Source organism: Heterocephalus glaber, unplaced genomic scaffold (genome assembly GCF_053883595.1).
Source record: "Heterocephalus glaber isolate CG9 unplaced genomic scaffold, H.glaber_assembly_v1.0 deba00001497, whole genome shotgun sequence".
Classification (NCBI taxonomy): domain Eukaryota; kingdom Metazoa; phylum Chordata; class Mammalia; order Rodentia; family Bathyergidae; genus Heterocephalus; species Heterocephalus glaber.
The window spans coordinates 29309384-29326386 of NW_028258320.1; the positions used below are offsets into that span (position 1 = coordinate 29309384).

General features: G+C 37.4%; 1 pseudogene; it reads right to left on the bottom strand.

Annotated features, from left to right (window-relative positions):
- Window positions 1-2141: 2141 nt before the first annotated feature.
- On the bottom strand, window positions 2142-3085 carry LOC101724370 (histone acetyltransferase KAT5 pseudogene; annotated as a pseudogene).
- Between the last annotated feature and the right edge of the window lie 13918 nt (window positions 3086-17003).

Sequence of the window (17003 nt, forward strand, 5' to 3'; positions counted from 1 at the left end):
ACTGGATATAAGGTATCATGGGAGAAAGCCCAGATTTGTGTACAGCATGTTAAATATTGAGGATTTCAAATAACACAGGGCATGCGTTGCCTAGGAAATGAAAGGTTATTAGTCCCATCCCTGAACTCCAAACAAAGAAATAGCTGAGAAGGTTTCTTGGGGCAGCAGGCTTCTGTAGAATTTGGATTCTGGGTTTTACAGAAATCTCTAAACTCCTTTATGAAGCCCTAAAGGGACAAGGGGAGAATCATCTGCATTGGACTGTAGAACAGGGGGAAGCTTTAAAAATTTTTAAATTGACTTAGGCAGCCACCCCAGCCCTAGGCATACCAGATGTAAAGTGGCCTTTTATTCTATATATGACTGAAAAAAACCCCATGTGGCCCTTGGAATGTTGACCCAAGAAGTAGGCCCATGGAATAAACCGGTGGCATATTTGTCTAAAAATTTAGATTCAGTAATAAAAGGATGGCCTCATTGTTTTGGGCCTTAGCAACTTCAGTTCTGTTGATTCAAAAAAACCCAGACAAGCTGACTTTAAGTCAGGAACTGACTGTGCAGGTTCCACACCAGGTCCTAGAACTGCTGAACACAAGGGAGCATCATTGGCTCTCAAATAATTAGGTTACTCAGTATCAAGCCCTTCTCTATGAGAATCCCCGCTTGTGGTTTATTTCTATATAAACTTTAAATCCTGCTACCTTCTTGCCCATGGAGACAGGCCTTCCTGATTAAGACTGCTTGAGTGTCACTGATGAGATCTTTTCCAGCCTCCCTGACTTGCAAATGACACCCTTGTCTGATGCTGACCTCGTTCTGTTCACGGATGGGAGCAGCTTCATGGAAGATGGGGTTCATCTTGCTGGATATGCACTAACCATGAAGGATGAGGTGGTCCTAGGTGGGACCATCGGTGCAATGTGCCAAGCTCTGGGCACTCATATGGGCACTCCGATGGGCAAAGGGTAAAAAAGGTATATATATATATATGTATGGACTTTTGCTATGCATTTGCTACATTATACATCATTGGCATGATTTACCGAGAGTGAGGTCTTCTCATGGCAGAAGGGAAGCTAATTAAAAATAAACAGGAAATTACACAGTTGCTAGAGGCAGTGTGGGAACCTAGCAAAGTCACAGTAATATATTGTTCAGGACATCAGAAAGGCAAAGACTTTGTTGCACAAGGTAACAATAAAGCTGATGCTGAAAGCTGAGAAAGACAACTCACTCAAAGCCCTGCTCTCACCACTCTGGAGGCTGGTGAGCCAATGCATGGCTGAAGAATACCAACAAGGATAACATGGATTATTGTGCTGTGCCAGATCACCACTGCCTTAAGTTTCTTTGTTTTTGAACTATGGGTGTTTAGGCCTAGTTATGAAAAGTTTGATGAACAATATGTGACTTTTAAAATGGTAAAATGGGAACCAGAAGGCTATCTGTTTACAATATTCTTTGATAAAAACATTATGGGGGACCTGGGATAACTTCTGACTGTGGGAGGCTATTCTAATGAAAAATTATATTCAAAAGAGAAAACACAAGTTTGGATCAATGGCTCCCTTGTTGGATGAGCCACTGGTAATTGTAACAATTGTAAACAAGGTCAATGTAATCCTATATGTATATGCCAGCCCCATGGGATCTTATTTGGTTACAAGGAGTAATATATTTCATTAGGACAAGAAGTTTAAAAAGATCTTGAGGAAATTTGAGACACACTTCAGGCTTTAGAAACCCAACTAGATTGGCCAATGTCATTACAAAATAGGCATGCTCTCAATTTGCTCAGAAAGGAGGGACTTGCTTATTTCTTGGTGAAGAGAGTTTTTTTTTTTTTTACCCTACCCCCAGCTTTTACTTTATAAAAGAAATTTTTACAGTCACCAGCCTTCTGTACAGAGCACCCCATGCCCCATCTCACTGTACACAGCTGCCTGGCTTGCTCAGTCCCTGGTTCAGGGTGAGCCTGGGCCTGTAGGCAGCTGACCATGGAGCTGGCCTGAGCCCTGAGCTCGCCTTAGTGCTGACCCTTCCCTGGCTGGTCCCCTCCTCTGGGAACTGTCCTCACCCCTGTCTCCCTTGGTCTCCTAGGAGACCCAGGGTGGAGGTGGAGCAGGCTGACAGCCCCGGTTCTGCTGGATCATGCCACTGCAATGGGCAGTTTCTGGTCACCACTTTCCTCTCTTGCTCCAGTCCTTGGGAGTGAAGTGCAGACACTTGGAGTCAATTTGAAGGAGTCGCTTGAGCATAGCCCGCTCATGCCCATCCATGATGTCCTCTGACAGAGTGAGGATGTACTGGCCCTTGTAGTAGTTGATGAGGTTGAGGTACTGCAGGGTGGAGATGACATCCTCTTTCTTGATACTGGTAATTTCACGATCTCGTTGATAGTGATCTGTGGCCTCTCTCCACTCTCTGACTTCAGCTGCATCAGAATCCCCAGGATGGTCTGGGACCAGTAACTTCTATAGCATAGGAGTCCAAGATCCAAGAGGGGCTTCTCAGGGGTCCCTGTCTTCCCTTCCACCTTGGAGAGTTCATAGCTGAACTCAATGAGCAGCTTGCCATAGCCCCAGCACTGGTAGGGAGGCAGCATCAGGATGCAGGCCACGTTGTAGTCTTCTGTGGACTCCTTTTCCTTGGAGAAGTAGCCCACAATGTGGAAGCCCTTGCAGTCATATTCTGTCATGACATAGAAGAGGAAGGGGTCTGTATCATAGTACAAGGTCTTGTGGTCAAGGAAACACTTGGCCAAAAGACACAGATTCTGGGAGTAACTCTTGTTTTTCCGTCCATCGATCTCAAAGAATGAGATGGTGCCCTTACCATAAATCTCATTGCCTGGTGGGTGCTGCAGGTCACACTTGGTCAAGTGACACTGTAGACACTTCAGGCTATGGCCATACTTGAGGCAGAACTCACATAGGTAGAGGACGGGCAGCATGGTGAGCTCCTGTTGGTATGGGGAGAAGTACCACGGCTTGAGGCAATGCCTGCCCAGCTCAATGCATTCAATGTTCTTCATCTGGGTGATAATGTTGTTGTGACTCCTGTCAGATACTAAGCTGCCAGTCATGCGTGGGGCTGATGGTATTCCATCTGAGCTGTCCTGGGAATCCTTATCAGTGCCCAGGCAATTTGATCTTTGTTTCCGTCCTGGCTGAGCTGCCACTGCCCTACAAGGTGATACATTCTGGGGAAAAACGGAAGCTGGGGCTGTCTCGCTGGGCACCGAAGTTGCTGGTGAAACCACCTCCACCTTCCCTTTCATTGAGCAGTGGTTGAGTTGCAGGCAGGAGCTGGAGGAGAGCGGCTGGTCAGGCTCTCCACCAGGAATGGCCTCCCGCTCCTTGGACAGATTGAAGCAGAGTGTGATCTGGACTGGGATTGGCAAGGTCTTCCCGCTGGGCTGGGCGGAGGCTGGCACTTCTCTCTCTGGCTACCCAGGCCAAGAAACCTGAAGTCTGTTCTTGGTGGGGGTTTTGGGCTCTTTCTTGGGGAACTGGATCTTCTTTAGGTCCAGCAGTCAGTGTAATGGACATAGAAAAGCTTCTGGCCACTGATGTCCTTCACACTTAGGATCTCTGCCAGGGCTACGGGAACACAAGCAGGGGTCTTAGGTTGGCAGGTCCTGGGACTCCATTCTTCTCTGACCAGAACCCCACCCCCACACTGGGGCCCTATGCCCAAGCACTTAGTAGTTCAGAGAGTTGTTAATATGCTAATAAATCTGGTATAGTACAAGAATCACTAGGCAAACTAAAAGATCCGATCAAGGCTCTTGATGAGAAATTTGGTATAGGAGAGCTGTCCTGTGAGATTAATTTTACTTGGGCAGAATGAAAAAAACTTGGATCAGAACTCTTCTAAGTCTCCTTCTTGTTAATAATATTAATATTAATATTTGGTCCTTGTGTCATCCAATGGATTTCAAAATTTATAAGGTAGCACAGTGCTGCAGCTCAAGACTACCAAATGCTAGTGTTAAAAAATGTAGATAAACTGGATAGAACTTGTAATGGATAGAAGAATTACCTCAAAGTAAACAGAGGGAGGAATGATATGGAAAAGTTTTAGATAACTTAATAGATTGAGTATTAAGGTAGTTGTAGAAGCAAAATAAGTAATGTGTTCTTTTAAGATTTGCTTTTCCTGTAACTCCTTGTTTAAGGTGAAGATTATCTGACTCTAATCAGTAACTTCATTAACCTAACAAAGTTACCCTGCCAGGGTGAATTTACAATGTATATGGCCTATCTTGTGTCTGTGACTTGTAAATAGGAACTGGAATTGTATTTACACATCAAAGACCACTAGGGATGAGATAATGGCTAAAAAGGATATAAAAAGGGAAATGCTGAACAAAGGGGGCACAGATATTGATCAGACTGGTTTCTGGCATTCCCACCCACTCTCGAGAAGAAATTTTATTATTTTATCTGAATTCTGTGTCTCTGTGTATTTCTTTCCAATATTTCTGCATCAGGCTCTGTTTTCATTTAAAATATTGCTGCCAAACACAGATTGGCTGTTATTGCTGCTTGGAAATCCCTAACTCATTTACTCTCCTACTTTTCTGTGCTACCATTTCACAGATTCTTCTCTTCTCTTGAATCTCTAACACTTTCTCTCCTGTAGTCACACATATGAAATGTCCTAGCCACAATTTTATTTAAGCCATCTGAATTCCGTGGAAATGGTAACATCCTGCCTTTGCCAACACAAGGAACTGGTTCCAGAAACCCTCTGTCTTCTGTATACTTTACAAATGTCACTTGCTTATTATATCTTTCCCACTATCATTCATCGCATTAATATACAAGTAGGACCATATATTCTCCAAATTTATATATGCATATATAATGTATTTACCCATATATAATCATATATAGATATAGATAGCCAACTTGCTTTCAGCCATGAAAGAGTACAAGAATTTGAAATTATCCTTTTACCACAAACAAGTTAGAAACCTGAAAATCCCATAGAAAGTAGGTATTTTTATATACCGGAAAACAAAAAACCTGAGACAGTGACCCCTCAGCAGGCATGATTCAAGTATATACCTACACTGAAAGACCAGACTTTCTGTCTAAAGCTAATTTCCAAGCTGCAGTGAAGAAAGGAATAACATGAACAGAAGCTGTTGAAAACAGATTGCTGGGATGAAAGGAGGATTTTGGAGGCATAGTGCCCAATAGGAGATAGCTGCAGAGGAAAAAGTATAGGAAAACTGTGTAAAAGTCCCCTTAACACATTGGATAAATACTAATATATGGTTTCACAGGGTTAAACCCACCCTATGAGGTCAGATATGAACAAGTTTTTGGAAAGAGTTATTGAGGAGCTGAAAGATTAACAATTCTCACATCTTATACAGGACTGGGAATCATTTGGTTCTCACTAACATAGTAGGGAGCTCTTGTTGAACATAGAAACTGCAAAAAAGTTATGACCTCTAAATGGAATTAAATTAATCATACAGTCTTCTTTTGAGCTGCCCTAAAAGAAAAAAATAAGTCTTTAAAAGATTAAACAGATATGTAATAATTTGGCTGCCATAAAGAAAATTTGATGCTTTTTAAGGGAATACAAGAAAATCAAATGGCTCATTTCATTCCTTTTAAATGCTGTGTAGTATTCTAAGAGCTGGTTAATTTACCTGTTTCCAAAGGGATAAATGCCTAAGATTTTTCTAGTTCTTAAATATTGGAAATTGCTACTGCAAATAATTTATATACACACCATTTAAGTTTCTACGTTAACATTTCTCTGAGGATATATTACCAGAATTGAGAATGTTGGATCATAGGTTATGTTTTTTTGCATTTTTAAGACTTTATGCTAAACTCTTCCCCAACTCTTGACAGTTAAAACCATTTTAGAGCCCTACATTCCTATAAAGAACAATTTCCACATATTTTGTTAGTACTTAATAGGGATAAATGTTAATTTTTGCCAAGGCAAAAACTGAACTTTATTGTTTTAATCTACATCCTTTTGTTACAAGGAGGTTAAGTTGTTTTCAAGTGTTTATTAGGTATTTCTCTTCTTCAGAATTACTTCTTGTCTTTTGCCTTTTATACTTCATACTTTGATTTTTCTTTAAAATAAGACAATGTTTTGTTTACATAGTAGCAATAGAGAAATATTTATTGAATTTAATTCATACAGTTAGGAAAATGTCTATCATTTTTTGAAGAAATTATATTTTTATTCTTATTTTTGATGTTTTAAAAAAATCCTAATAAGATAGGATTTAGGTGATAGAATGGTTTAATACAAAAGTCTGTGCTTTGGAGTCAGACAGGTTTTTGTTTGGGTCTTGGTACTTCCATGTAGTCACTGGGTGTATAACTTTGGGCAATTTATTTAAACTTTCTGAAATTGAGATAATAATAAAGAGCTCATAAAGCTCCAAATATTAAGTGGAAAAAATGAGTATAAAACACTTAGCACAGTGCCTGTTACCTAGAAAAGTCTCAATAGATATGTTAAAATTTTTAAAATTAACTTTTATTGGTATATGCTTGCAGTACATGTTTACATTCCTTGTGTGGAGGTGTTGCATGTACATAACACATCTTAAATTCCTTTTTTCATTCCCTTTTCTTCCTTTTGCTTCCCCTCCCACCATCCCTTGATCCCCTCCCCATTTAGGGAAGCTCTCTTGATAAGCAGTATTCCACTTTTTGACAACCTTCATCCTACATTGCACACAAAAATGGACAGTGACTTGGTCTGCTGAGATGTTCAGTTAATCTTTCTCCTTGAATGCTACCTAAAAGTCCCACCAAGGAAGTGGAGGCCTAGAAATATACTTAATATACTACTGTGTATACTTTTCTCTGCATGGGAAAACTTGTATTAATGCCTGCATTTGAACTAAGAAACTTAAATAATCAAATTGGGTTTTCAGTTGCTGTGACAATATTTCATTATAGTAGTCCCCTTTCAACTTAGTACAACAAGATATTCCTTTTCATATTACAAGCTTAGCCATACACAAATGGTGAAAAAAAGACAGACAGATGCAATAGTTTGTGGGAAATTTTGAAGAGAAGTAGAGCTATAACATGCTGACACATTTGTATTTTCTTTAAATTTTGCTAAATTCTCTCTTACTTTTTTTCAGAATCTGAGGGATAATTTTTAGATCCTTAATTGATTTTCATCCCACTGGTCATTTAAAAAATCAGAAGCTTTCCCACCGGGAATGGTGGTACATGCCTGTAATCCCAGCACTAGGGAAGTAGAGGCAGGATATTTTGCTATGTATTTGAAGCTAGCATGGCTGCACAGTGAGATCAAGGACAGTCTGTAACATATAGGGAGGTCCTGTCTCAAAAAAAAAATCAGAAGCTCAAGGAACTATCAGCAATGATACTTAGCTTTGTATTGAGAATCCAAATGTACAAATACATGTGGACAGTAGGGGTCACAGTTGTTTTAGATTAACATCAGAAAACTGGTGTGTACGTAATATTTTTGTTTTGCCATTGTTTTAAGTGTATAGAATATCAGCTACAAAAACTGAGTTTGGCTCAAAAATGTATTCTTTGGCCATATTAAAAAGTTTAAAATCTGGTCTTTCTCCTTTCCACATATTTGCATAATTGGTTTCAACATCCTGTTTCAGAGACAAGGAATTTTCATTTGTAAACTGTTATGTTCTAAATGATGGCTTGCCTTTAATCATTGTCAAACTAGAAAAGAATTCTCATTAAGGCCTTGTAAATTTTCTAATCAAAGTTCCTGAAAACATTTTTGAATAGATGAGTTTCATATTTCACAGTGTGGTAAAAATTATTTTTCCCTTCTATTTTGAAGAAATGAATGAAGTTTCTGCATTTCTTATTTTGTATTCAAGCTCTAATTGCCAAGAAATTTTTGTTGCAACTTACTTGCCAATGATTGGTTAGAATATATATTTTAACCTAAGTCTTTGCATTACTTACTATAATACACTGTGAGAGCTCATACAGCAATGAACATTTAATACAATATTTGGTGCAACAAATTATATATTTAGTTCATAAGTTTTTGATTAAAATATTTGAAGATCAGAGTCATAGATCAACACAAAAGAACATAATATTTATTGTAGATTCAAAGAAGATATGCACTGGGGAAAATATGCACTAATTGTAACTCATGATGCTGGGGGGGGGCAAAAACTATTAGTGCTTGTAAGACCTGTTTTCAAAACTCACTAAAGCTGATTATACTCATAAATAGCCACTTGTCTTAAAATATAACCCCCAAACCCTATTTGTAGTTGTTCCCACTATAAACTGTTTGAAAATACATGACAACAATAAATGTGAAGACTCTAGGAAACTGTATGAATTTTACTTGCATAGTGTTAAGTGAAAGAGGCCAGGCATGGAAGAGAGCATACTGTATAATTAATTCTATTTGTATAAGCACCAAAACAAAGCAAAACTAATAATAGTACAGTTCAATAATGGCTGGTCTTTGTGGGGAGGGAGTTCTTGCCTGTAGGATACATGAGTTACTGAAATGTTGATCTGGCTAGATAGAACTGGTTGTTACAAGGGTAAATTTAGATTATGAAAATTGAACATGCAATGCAGTTGTGAACTGAACTCTTTCCTCTACCTATATTATTCTTTAATATAAAATTAAAAAACAAAGCAAGTAATGATGTTTATCAATGGAGATGTTTAGAAGGTCTCAGTGTTTAAGACTCAGCCTGTGGTCTTTAATTTACATGTCCACAATTACATTCTTTTAAAAAATTCATTATTTAGTGGTACAGATACATCATGTAAAGGTACAAATTCCTAATCATGAATGTCATCATATTGTATACACAATTACATTCTTAACAGGGCACTTTCTATTACCTTGATTATGAAAAATATTATTTTAATTCATGGAAGACTGCTAATAATTCATGGAAGACTGCCTTAATTATCAATTAGTAATGGGAACATTCAAGTGCCTTGTTTAGTCAAAACTCATACTATTATAAAATCAATAACTGGCAGTCTTGGTGAATGTAGCATGAACACAGAGGCAGGTGAATAATAAGGAGTTTTCTTTAGAATATGGTGATGCTGAATAATTTATTTTGTTTTTATAAAAGAGGTTTGTTTTTGTTTTTGTTTTGTTTTGTTTTGGTACCAGGGATTGGACTCAGGATCTTGTGTTTGCAAGGCAGGCTCTGGAACCACTGAGCTAAATCCCCCGCCCTCATAAAAGAGTTTTTATTTCTAATGCCTGTGTTAGTGTCTCCCAGATGCAGTCTTTTATTCTGGAAGATGCTAAGTAAACAATACTTGATTTTAGTTCTCAGTAGCTCTCATTTCTTATTTTCAGATTGATCATTTTCCCTCTGGTCATCTTTTTTTTATATTGTTTTTGAGAGGGCAATGAAGTTGAGGAGGTTTCAGACAACTGCAAATGCATTAGTTTTGCCCACTTTCTGAGGTGATGATACCCAGGTCTTCCTGTCTGGTGTTTGAATATTTTCAACTTTTTTCATCAAATATTTATTGGTGGTCTCTAAATGCACTCCTCCACATGATTGATTATATGCATCGATTGCTGGCATTTTGTCAAGTCTAAATTCTTTAGGGTTACTTTGAGTTCTTAAGAATCTCTGACATTATTGAAATAGTTTATCAGATTATTTTCATTTCTTTAAAACAGAATTTTAAGACAAAAAAAATTAAAATATCATTTCTCCCCTCCAGTCCAATTCCATTAACACAAACCAATTTAATTAGGTGAGAATATATTCACCTTTAAAGAGAATTTGCAAGAAAGATAACATAATTGTTCACAAAACCTGTCTTTTTGCCTAGTTCTAAAACGGAGGAAAGAAATTAATAGAACAAACTATGAAATCAAAGCAATACAATTAGTGATTTTTATTGGGAAGGACACAGAGTTTTTACTGTTTAGAGAACTAATAATTTGAAAAATCACAGGCAAATTCTCTTTTGCTACTCATTGTCTTTTGTTCATCCATTTAATGTCAAGCAACTACAAGGTCAGGACACAACAAAATGATGGATTTTTTAAAAACCCATGTACTGAGCTGTTGGTATTTTCTAAATAGGCCACAGAAGAGACTCTTAACTGCAACCTAAGATCCCTGTAGAAACAATCATGTGATTGAACAATCCTTCAAAGAAGGACATTACTTTTCTTTACAGAACTAACTAGACACAGACATGGAGTCAAAATCAGCAGGAGGTGGTAGTGTTACAGTCAAGCTTGCTGACCTTGCCAGATTTTACAAGATGAAACCAGAGCAGCTAGTTAAAAACATGTTGAGGATAAAATCAGAAGTGCAGCAAGGTCAGATTCCCATGGTAAAGAGCAGATATAAAAGGGAGGGTAGCTAGAATATTTGCCTTTTACAGGATTTTGAGTAAAGAACACTTAACATTTTCACTGGAGTTCATGATGATGCATAACAATTAGCAAAGGAAATTGATTTTAACCATTTGGATACTTGAATAAAGAACCATTATTACCAAAGTGGAGAAAAGATTATGAAACTGATTTCCTCTTGACCTGGTTAATTGGATTAGTGACCATGATATAATATTGATAAATTTGAGACATGATGGTTTTTATAAAAAATTGTCATCACATTATCTCATTATGCCACAAAAATGTTTAAAATATTTTTAATAAAGTATTTTATGCTCTTGGGAGTACTGGATTTCTGGTTTCAGATTTTTTCATTTAGAATATTTCATTTTATATATTTTTTCATTAATATATGTTCACTCCCATATTCATTCACTTATTCAGTGTCCATTCTAAATGATTTCCTAGATGCCATGGTGGAGGTACATGGAAGACTAAGAAATAATCTCTGTGCTCCAGACACTTATTATTTAGTAAGAGATATAGAAAAAATAGCAAATAAGAATAGCATAAGTCTAAATGAGGTTCATGGTAGAAAAGGTGCATCAGTATCTTGTGCTCTAAAAGACAATTAATTCTTATTCTCAGGATAAGCTTCAGATAGGATGTTATGTTTTAACTGGTGCTTAAAGGATAAGTAATGGTATTAAGGGTTCCAGTAGAAGGGAATGGTACCAAGGACATTCTTGGCTGAGAGGAAATTAGGAAGAACACAGAGCAATGTTCCAGACTTGCTTAGGCCACCAGAAATACTTTGATATTATTGATGATTGGTGTGGGATGAAGTGTAAGGGGAATGTGAGAGAGTTAGTTAAGAAATAATGTAATCCTTTTAAAGAGAAAGGCTGTAGTCATTTCTGTGACATTTATTAACCCAAGTTTAATTCTCCACATAAGGATAATGTGTATCACAACACATTTGATCTAGGGAGAATCTCAAAGATTATATGGTTTAACCCTCACCCCTCCAAAACACAGAAAACAAAACAAAAACCAGAGGGTAAATAATTTTAGTCAAGACTATACAACCAGAAAGACTAGGTATGGGGCCTCCAGGTTGCTAAGATGCTCTGTAGCTTGCTATGACAGGTAGAGAAGAAGTTGCTGGGCATTGAGGTACAACAGAAATCCCAGGCAGAGATAATCCTCTTTGTTGATATAAAGAAAACATTAATTTTCTGGTGTTATAAGTAGACAGTAGTCTAAATTTACATAGATGACCCCTCAGTATAGCAGACTTATGGGAGGTGCATTTTCTGGTTTCTAAATTGAACCATTCATAGCATCCAAGGACTAGTGTACTTGGGTTAGCAGTTTGTGTCACACGGTCCACTTCTCTACAACAGCTACCTACCTGAGCAGGCGGGGATGGACATCTACCTGCAGTTGATCAAATAAACTTTCATTTCTGGGGAATTTTGGAATGAGGATATTGAAAGACTGAAATGAAACATTTTTTTGTATAAGGGCTAGTGCTGAAATCCTTACAAGCTTGGCAAGATGTAAGAGATGGTGAAAAGAATACTGTGAATAAAATGAAGGAGAAAAGAGAAAGATGAGGTTCAGAGAGAAGCAGAGATAAAGAAGGGTGGAGATGGAGCTTCCATGGTACTCAGGGCCAGCTTTGGCCTGTCCTGCCCAGTGAAATCTAATGCATCTTTTTGTGTGACACGAGTGAGATCTGCCATTTCTGAGCTGGCATGCACAGACCTCTGCTCTGTGCAGCTAAAGCTGTTTTGACTAGAGAACTTATGTTACCATATGACTCTCTTAATTACTCATTAAGAATAATCCCTCTGCATTTCCCTTTGAATCTATTTTCTCTACTTTTGAACAAAATAAAACAAAGCAAAAAAAAGCAAAAATTAAAGCAAAAATTAAAAAAAAACTACCTTGTTTGTCTATTTTGTTTTTTGGAGGAAAATGGTTACTTCTCCCTTCTTTTAGATCTACTGAGTCAGAATTTATTCATTAAAGTATTACAGGTCAATAGAAACTGTCTGAAGCATCCTGGAATCTCTCCTGCACAAGGCCAACATGTATTAGAAGGGCCTGAACTGCCTCTGGAATGGAACACTACATCTACAACTTGTGTCCCTTCAACTAAAAGGTAAATGACCAACTTGAAAATCTGGATAGATGAGGTAACCTTAATGGTTTTCTTTTTCCTCGTCATCACCCCACTTTTATTATCAGGGCAATGGGTCTTGATAGTTATGCTGAGGTAAGCATTCTCTGTAAGAAGGAACAAATAGGCATAGACACCACACTGGGGCAGGTGTCACAGAGATAACTTTCCTACTGACCAGAATTGCAGTCAGAATAATGAACCACAAGTCTTTCCAACTGGGAAGAAAACAAATGTGTGTGATTAGCTTGAGATTAATTGAGATATGAAATGAATATTTAAACTTAGCAATGTATTTCTTCTTACACTATATAAACCAAATAAACTGTCATATTTATAAATTATAAATAGATTTTAAACATGAATTCATATTATAACACCCCCCCAAAAAATATTAAAGTGAATAAGTACTATGCACCTTGTTCAATAAAAATTGAATTGTCTGTTGCCTTTATTTGGGCCATACTAGGACTGAACCCAAAGCCTTTCCTCTGGGCTACTTCTCAGCCCTCTTATATTTATTTTGATACAAGGCCTTGTTAAGTTGCCTAGACTTGCTCCAACTTGAAATCCTTCTGCATTAGCCTCTCAGAGTGCTAGGATTAAAGGTATAAGAATTATTATTTTTTAAAAAAGTTCTAGGAAATGTATAAACATAGGAACACATAAGAAATTATGTGAATTGGCTAAGTTATTTGAGATGCTCAGACTGGAATCTTACTATAGATTTTTGGATTTGGGAAGATCAAGAAGCAACCTAATCTAGCCATCAGGCTTTTGGAAAGAAGGACTTTAGAGGAGATTTCAGCTCGGGAGCAGGGAGGCTGCCTGAACCAACTCTGCCTGTTTAGACTGTGTACATTGTGGTTTGATACTTATTTTTTTGAACTAATTTTATTGGTACATTTTAGGTGTACAATATAATGACATTCATGATTGGAAATTTGCACCTTTACATAATCTCTCTTGGTTCTTATTTTTTCCCCATTCCCCTGCCCTCCCTTCCACCCCTCCATCCCTCCCTATTTACAAAGACTTTGTTTCCATTTTTTCATTTTCTCATTTTCATTCCATTCCCTTCTTTCCTTTCCCCTGCCCCTCCTACTTCCCCCTCCCCTTTGCCCCTTTTCTTCCTATTTCACATTATCTATTATACCTTTTAGTCCTTATTTACACTTTCAGTTTCTCAAACTAGAGAAACTATTCGGTATTTACACGTTTGTCCTGTTTATTTCACTTAAGAAGATGTCTTCAATGTGCATCTATTTATCTATAAATGTCTCTAGTTTCTCATTCTTCATGGTTGAGTAGTATTTCATTCTTGTACAAAAACTACATTTTCTTTATCTAGTATGGGCAATTGGGCTGCTTCCAAGCTTTAGCTATTGCAAATTGTGCTTGTATGAACATGGGTGCACATATATCACTGTGGTATGATTCTTTTAATTCTTTGGGGAAGATACCCAGCAGGGGAAGAGCTGAGTTAAATGGGACTTCCAGTCCTAGTTTTTGAGGTATTTCCATGCTGATTTCCACAGTTGTTGCACCAGTATACACTCCCAGCAGCAGTGGAGCAGTGTTCCTCTTTCCCCAAAGCCCCTCCAGCATTTGTTATTGGTTGATTTCATAATAGCAGCCATTCTGTGGTGAGGTGTGATCTGAGCATTGTTTTCATCTGCATCTCTCAAATGACCAGTGATGTTGAAAATTTTTTTCATATTTTTATTTGCTATTTCTACTTTGTCTGAGAAATGTCTGTTGATTTCAGATGCTCATTTTTGGATTGGGTCTTTAAATGTGGGAGGTCTGATTTTTTAAAATTCTTTATAGATTTTAGATAGTAGACTTTTGTCTGAGGAACAGCAGGTGAAAATTTTTTCCCAGGTTGTGGATAGTCTCTTCACACTGCTGGTGGTTTCTCTTGCTGTGCAGAAGCTTTTTAATAAAAAGAGATCCCACTTGTTGATTGTGCTAGTTCATGGGCAATTGAGGTTTTGTTCATAAAATCTTTTCCTACACCAATGTCTTCAAGAGTTCTACCTAACCTCTGTTCCAGCTGGTTCAGAGTTTCTATTTCAATATTTAGATCTTTAATCCATTTTGATTTTAGTTTAGTGCATGGTGAGAGAGATAGATTTAGTTTTTTTTTTGAACCTAGCATTTTTTTTATTAAGCTATTGTTTTATTTTTATGTATGTATTTATTTTTTGCTTAAATTCTTTTATTGGTATATTTAAGGTATGCAGTACATTTACATTTATCATTGGGTGCTTGTACCTATACATGATGTATCTTGGTTCTTATGTTTCCTCATTACCTGTGCGCCCTTCATGCCTCCACCCTTCCCTATTTACATAGATTTTGTTTCCATTTTTTTCTCTTTTCTCATAATTTTTCCTTTACATTCTTTCCTTTCCCCATCTCCTCCCACCATCCCTACCCCTTTGGACCTTTTCCTATTTCAAAGTATCAATTATTAGTTATTAATCCTTTTAATCCTTATTTACACTCTCAGTTTCTCACACTAGAGAAACTATTAGCTATTTACACATATGTGTCCTATTTATTTCACTTAAGAGTATGGCCTCAATATGCATCCATTTAGCTATAAATGACTCTAGTTTCTCCTTCTTTATGGCTGAGTAGTACTCCGTTTTATAAAAAAACCACATTTTCTTTATCCAGTTTCCAATTGATGGGCACTTGGGCTGCTTCCAAGCTTTAGCTATTACAAACTGTGCTGCTATGAACATGGTTGCACATATATCTCTGTGGTATGATTCTTTTAATTCTTTTGGGAAGATACCCAGCAGGGAAATAGCTGGGTCAAATGGGACCTCTAGTCCTAGGTCTTTGAGGTATCTCCATAATGATTTCCATTGTGGTTGCACCAGTCTACACTCCCACCAGCAATGGAGAAGCGTTGCAATGGAGAAGTGTTCCTTTCTCCCCACAGCCCTGCCAGCATTTGTTATTGGTTGATTTCTTGATAGCAGCCATTCTTTGTGGGGTGAGGTGGAATCTCAGGGCTGTTTTCATCTGCATCTCTCGAATGACCAGGGATGTTGAATATTTTTTCATATATTTGTTTGCTGCTTTTGCTTCTTTTTCGGAGAAATGTCTGTTCATTTCAGATGCTCATTTTTGAATTGAGTCTTTGAATTTGGGGATTCTGATTTTTTAAAAATTCTTTGTATATTCTAGATAGTAGTCCTTTGTCTGAGGTACAGGTTCTAAAATTTTTTTCCCACATTGTAGGTTGTCTGTCAGCTCTGTTGGTGGTTTCTTTTGCAGTGCAAAGATTTTTAATAAGATGAGATCCCAGTTTATTCTTTGTGCTAGTTCCCCTGCTACTGAGGTTTTGTTCATAAAGTCTTTTCCTATGCCAATGTCTTCTAGAGTTCTACCTAACTTATCTTCCAGCAGTTTTAGTGTTTCTGTTTTAATATTTAGATCTTTAATCCAGTTCAATCTTAGTTTGGTGCATGGTGATAGGTATGGGTCTAGTTTTAATCTTTGGCAGGTTGAAATCCAGTTTTTCCAACACCATTTAGTAAATAGGCTATCTTTCCTTCAATGAGGGTGGTTGGCTCCTTTGTCAAAGATGAGGTGGCTGAGTATGTCTGGAGTTGTTTCTGCATCTTCTAATCTATTCCACTGATCTTCAGGTCTGTTTCTTTGCCAGTACGATGCTGTTTTTATCACAGTAGCTTTGTAGTATAGTTTCAAGTTGGGGATTGTGATACCCCCAGCCATGTCTCTGTTGCTTAGAATTGCTTTAGCTATTCTAGGTCTCTTATGGTTCCAAATGAATTTTTGGATTGTTTTCTCTAGTTCTGTGAAGTATATTATTGGAATTTCATTTGGCATTGCATTAAATCTATATAATAGTTTTGGAAGTATGACCATTTTCACTATATTACTTCTTCCTACCCAGGAAAAAGTGATGTCTTTCCATTTTCTTATATCCTCCTCAATCTCCTTTTTCAGGGTGCTGTAGTTTTCAGTGTAGCAGTCTTTTGCTTCCTTTGTTAGATTGATTCCTAGATATTTCATTTTTTGGGGATGCTATTGTATAAGGAATTGTTTCCCTAATTTCTCTCTCAGTGAGTCTGCTGTTTGTGTATAAGAGGGCTATTGTTTTTTGAGTGTTGACCTTATATCCAGGTAGTCTTCTAAATCTGTCAATTAAGTCTAGAAGTGTTTTGGTAGAGTTTTTTGGATCTTCTATGTAAAGTATCATATCATCAGCAAATAATGACAGTTTAACTTCTTCCTTTCAAAGATAGGTCTACTTTTAATCTGTGGCAAGTTGAAACCCAATTTTTCTAGGACCATTTATTAAGGAGGCTATCTTACCTTCAGTGATGGTGTTTGGCTTCTTGGTCAAAGATGAGGTGGCTGAGTGTGTCTAGAGTTGTTTCTGCATCTTCTAATCTGTTCCACTGGTCCTCAG